Source organism: Rhipicephalus sanguineus, chromosome 3 (assembly GCF_013339695.2).
Source record: "Rhipicephalus sanguineus isolate Rsan-2018 chromosome 3, BIME_Rsan_1.4, whole genome shotgun sequence".
NCBI classification, from domain to species: Eukaryota; Metazoa; Arthropoda; class Arachnida; order Ixodida; family Ixodidae; genus Rhipicephalus; species Rhipicephalus sanguineus.
This window is the reverse complement of record NC_051178.1, coordinates 195,505,554-195,511,553: the sequence shown is the minus strand read 5'-3', so window position 1 is coordinate 195,511,553 and position 6,000 is coordinate 195,505,554.

Here is a 6,000-nt window from a genome sequence, read left to right as displayed (position 1 = left end):
GAAGCCGTGTGTGACAGCCCCAACACCACTGCACTGAGACGACGCCCCGCACGCGACTCTCTTTCTCCCCTCTAGTTTCACTGCGCGACGCGCGATCACTGCAAATGCAAAGCGCTGTCGCACCGGCAGCTCTGGCAGCTCTGATGTAAGGGAGTCGCTCGTCGTCTCATTTGCGGCTCGCTGGACATTCTTCAAATGCGCTGCTCGCGTTTCAGGCGCGCCGAAGTCACGCACGCGTCTCAATTGTGCCGCCGCGTACCACGGAATCGGGTAGCTTGAGTCAACTTCCCGGTGACGGCCACGCCGGCGTACGACCGGTGTCCTTGGGGGAGGGTACCGAGGAGGCGAAAGCCACCGCTGATTCAAACAGGTGCGAGCAAGCGCGAAGCCGTGCCGGTCCCCGCCTTGCCACGCGAGTCTGTGCTACTTACACCTGAACGAGTAAAGAGCGGAGGGACCAGTGTTTACTCCGCCGTCTCCTGGTACACCGAGTGTCCCCACAGATTTAAGACGGGCTTTCCCGGCGGCCGGCAGTAAAGTGTGCCGCGACGGCTCATCGCTTAACCCGATGTGACGTCATCCAAGGCGCCCACACGCCGGTTCTTACTCAGGGGCCTATCGAGGCGGCAACGGGATTGGAAATGAGTTGTTCGCGACTCCGCCCGCAGGAGTGAATGAGCTTGGCGCCTCTCCGCCCGTTGCGCAACTGTGCTGGCCGTCGTCTGCGGCTTTCGCATCTTATACCAGTGTAATCGTGTTTTCCTTGTAATTTGCGAGACATTATACAGGAGCTGGTTCAACGGGTATACGAAGATATCTAATGAACTAGGCGCGTGCCTTGAGAGGCGGCCGTTGCATGTGCATTGCGCAAGCGAAACGAATCGATTACTTTCGCTTTCTGTCTTAGTCTCGCTGCCTGACGCACGTTTGCTGGATTACGTGTAATAGACTTAGTATTCAGCCGACGAGAAAACAAAAAAAGAAAAAAAAAATACTGGAGGATGTTAACAGGGTAAATCTTGCGAACGACATCGAATCTTACTGCGATCAGATCGCTGTCGTTAGCCGAAGTGTCACGTGCATTTTGACGGCAATGTGACATCTTTCGACGATATGAAGTTGACCAAACACATGTACTGGGAATTTTCCTGCTTCTCCGTGTGCTTTGACGACTGAACCTGACGACTAAACCTGACGCATGTGCTTGTTTATTAAATTACGCGTTACATATTGTGTAGTTAACAGTAACAGTGCTGCTTTGTGAGAGACTGTGGTGCGGCAATAGGTGTGCTCATAGGCGTGCGCAAGGTTCCCCATGTTGGTCGAGTCCAAAGGACAACATGCTTCACGATTGAAGAAAAAAATGAAAATGAAGAGATGATGATGATGATGATGCTATCTGGGATTTAACGTCCCAAAATAAAATGAAGAGATGACGTGCTTCTCATAATGGGCACCCTGGCTTTCTTCAAGATGGGAAGTAAGCAGTTCTTGGAATGCATCATCAGGGGTTTTCGGCCGCCATTATCGTCAAGAACCTTCGTGGCCGTAACTGAGTAAACGAATTGAGCTGCCCCCCCCCCCCCCACCCCCCACACACGCATAGGAGATCGGAGGGGTGGGGGGTGATAGGGGGGCAGACTTGTACACGTTGCAGAAAATAAGTAATCGAATACAATTACAATGACTCTTTTTTTTCAAAATGTAATTGATCACAGTGGTCAATTACAGCCCCAGCAAAGTAGCTGAGCAATTAAAGAAATGTAATCGATTAATCTTGCGCTACTTTCCTTGAAAATTTTATTGCCGTAACACACAATAGCGCAGGTTTACTCAAACTACAACGAACTACTGTGGCTTGCATGGTAGAGAGAAGGCTGGAAGCTTGCGTGGAGGCTGGGAGGCTTACTGCGACTTCCGTGATATAGTCTTATACGTCGTTAACTTTCAACGGGAGTTGTTTTTCAACGTTGTAGTTGCTGATTCTTCCGCGTTACCCCTTTAAGAGGTCAGTTGCTGTACACTGAACACTCTCTCAATGCATGCGCTGGAGGGAAGGGCGGTATTATAACGTAGGAGCACCTTGCACGCCAGCTCGTAGTTGCGCAATGCTTCCATACTATACTGTCCATGTCCTCTAGGAAGCGTCGCGCTTCGCTGTTGCTGGCGCTCGGGAAAGCCGTTGCAGGTAACGCCAAGGAAAAGGTGAAAAAATGGGCTTTGTTGGGACTTCCCGTCTTATAGGATGGGGGGTCCCTAGAGAGCGGCGCATATTTTTCGGGACGAGAACTGCCGTTGAAGACTGGTAACAAAACTTGATTTTGGAAGAAAACAAGTAATTGATTACAGGTAATCAATTACAAGAAAATGTAATTGAATTACCTAGAACGTTACAGTTTCGAAAAAGTAATCGATTATATTACAAAGTTACAAGAAAACGTAATTGATTACAAGAAATCGATTACTTGTAACGCGTTGCGTACAACTCTGTTACAATGGGGCAGGGGGGGCGGGGGTTCCCCCTGCCGCCATCGTGAGCTTGCCTCGTGAGCATGCCCCGGGGGGAAAGGGGTGGGGGTGGGGGTGGGGGTGGGGGTTCCCTGCCTCCATCGTGAGCATGCCTGTGGGTGTGCTCATTTAACGAAGCACAGCATTCATTATTGTTACGTTATTGCGCACCGCTTAGAAGACAAAGACTGAACCACACGAACACAAGCGCTTGTGTTCGTGTGGTTCAGTCTTCGTCTTCTAAGCGGTGCGCATTAGCGTGGCAATGAATAGACACCAACTGACGTCCAAGCAAGTACCCTTATAAGCATTCATTAATTGACATTCAAATTTTGCAGGAATTGCATGGGGCAGTGATGTCTCTTCAGACAGTCGCCACGCATAACACCAGTTATCTAAACAGCTAAGACTATACCGACCAAACAAATCCTACAGTCAACGTCAGCATCAATAACTCTGCTCCAAATATGTTACAAGTTTGAGCAGGGCGTTTTTTAGTCTACTCCGACACGGTGTGATCTTCAGTAATATATAGGCGAGAATAGCCGGCTCTCACCAGCATACATGGCAATACCTCCTGAAAGACCTCGTTATCGAAGTTAAGACGTTGACACTATACAGTTGACTGTGCATATAACAGTTCTCTTGACTGTTATTCAGGATGTTGTTCAGTGACACTCAGTATTGAAAGAGCATTGTTGTGCCTCAATCTCTTTAAAGAAAGAAAGAAAGAAAGAAAGAAGGAAAGAAAGAAAGAGAGAAAGAAAGAAAGAAAGAAAGAAAGAAAGAAAGAAAGAAAGAAAGAAAGAAAGAAAGAAAGAAAGAAAGAAAGAAAGAAAGAAAGAAAGAAAGAAAGAAAGCGGAGCCTGACGGAGTTTGACGGAATGCGAAGGACAGACCTGCTGCAGCAGCAAACAATGCCAACGCGTCGCCCCGTCAGAAGTACGGAAGCAGCGAAATGCTGAAAACCTCAATCCAGTCTGTTGTCGCAGTGACGCGCGCGTGCATTTTTCGTCGCAGTTTTCCAGGCCGGTGCGCACGTGAGTGCGAATGACTCAGAACCGCGCAGCGATGCTTGACAATAGCTGCGCCTGGAGCAGAGGGAGCAATGCGACGTACAGCGTATACGCAACGAATAAGAGGCAAATGTTTGAATGTGTGGATGATATTCGATCGTACTTGTCGCTGATGTGTGCGAGGAGGGTCAGGGAGAAACTAATCAACGTACTTAATAAAACGTAAGTTATTTCGCCTACAGATAGGCGGCGCGAGCACATAGATCCCGGAAGCGTTAATTGAGTAACATGAAGAAGCAGTCAAATGATCATTAATTAGCAACTTTTATTATTAATCAATAATAATTTATGAGGACTGAAGATTGGTGAAGGAAGGTGAAATTATACATCAAGCTGGGTGGGAACGAAATGGGGGTCACAAGTTTTTTTTCTTTTACCTTAAGGTGACACGACCTTACTTCGTAGGTGGTGCCAAGAACGTTAAATGCGAATAAATTTATTACGTTTTGTAGAACACGGGTAAGAATTCTTCAAAATGTTTTTAAAAAATGTAGGCAATAAACGAAAGAAGTGTAGCCTTTGAGACTGGACTATTATTCACAAAATGGTCTTACGCTACCCTCCCCCCTTCCGTTTATCTTGCATTCGCGGTAACTAACATTTATTCATAATAAAAGGCGGCCGGACAGTGGCAATAAGAACGTTTATATAATATATTATCTTATATATAACGATTGCTTGATATCTACTTTTCGGAATAGTTCAAGCTCAGAGTGCATTCACACGATCCAAGGAGTGTATTCTGTGCAAGTCTGACACGCTATCGTATGTAGGCCTAACTTTGATACATAATTATAGCCTGCTATATGCATTGACGCAAAAGAAAGAAGCAGCAGCCATCTGTTGTTAGCGCACCGCCGATGGAAACATGCGCATAGCCGGCATGGCCTCTCCGTTGCTTGGTAGTTTTAAATGTCGTTTTGCATTTTATCAACATAATCTATATACGGTATCCGATGGCCCCGAGTAGCTCTTCCTATGCCGCTCGCAGTAGTTGTGTCCCATTGCTTTTGTAGCTGTTTTTTCCCTTGGTTTGAAAAAAAAAAAGAAACGCATAAAATAAGTTCCGCTCACTACGAGTAGCTCTGGGCTATAATTATGTAAATGGAAATATCTATAGTATCCTACTGCTAAAAGCAACGTGTCCCCGTCTGCGAGTGCGTTCCACGGGAAAGGTATACGAATAAGGATAAAAGAAAACTCACGCAAAGACGAGAATTATTTGTGTATACATGATATGCAGATTAGGAATCCGAATTGAGCCCGAACAGCTCCGTTTGCCTGGTCCTCTAACGTTTTGAATATACTGGAGCTCTTTATTATCATTATTTTATTTGTGCGCTGTAGCTTCGATTGAACCAGAATTGAGCCAAGGGGCTTTTGGAAGATGCCTTTGTTCTTTGTACAGTTACACAACTTACAGCAATTAGGAGTACGACTGTCTTCCTTTTTTATATTTCGTTACACATAAAATTTGCGTTGCATTACTGGGTTTTGAAGCTAGTGAGACCTTCCACAGGTATTGTTTTACCGTAAGTGTCATAGGCTACCAAACAAGAAGTCGCACGCCGTAAATATAGCGGAACCGGAACGCGGTCAAAAAATAAAAAAAAGTGTATGATGGATTTTAGTGCATATTAGACGGAACGACTGCCTTTTATTTGCCTCTCGGAGTCACAAGATAACCTCGATATTAAATAGCGAAGTTCCTGCGCGAACATATGCAGTGAGCACTGCCTTACGTCATGTTGAATTGCCAATGAGCCCGCGCTGTCTTTGTGTGCGCAGCGTGCGGTGCTCAACCAGTAAATCGCTCTGGATGATGGCAGCTTCAAGTCTCAATTTTACCACTGACCAAGTTTCATTTATGGCCATGAGTGATGCATGCGATGAGGCGATGTCGGAGCGTCTTAAAAGCTGGCCGGTAACATTCCGCCCAAGTGAAATTATCAGGTGCTCGTTTCCGGGTGAGTTCGGTCAGAAGCAGAGGCATCGGTGACAGGGGCACGCGGGTAAAGATCTTTCTTTCTCTCTCTCTCTCTCTAGGGAAGTCGCCTAGGAGTTCTTACGTAATAATCAATCAATCAATCAATCAATCAATCAATCAATCAATCAATCAATCAATCAATCAATCAATCAATCAATCAATCAATCAATCAATCAATCAATCAATCAATCAATCAATCAATCAATCAATCAATCAATCAATCAATCAATTATTTAACGTGCCCAGGAACAACCGTGAGGTCTTTGTGCAGGCGCACGCAAAAATAAAATCAATAAAAATAAACAATACAATACAGACAGTCTTCAGAAATAAAAAGAGCAAAAACACGTAGACAAAGAGAAATGAACACTAAAGGGGAGGAGTAAAATAAGACAATATTAGAAATATTGAAGGGGAATAAAAAATTAG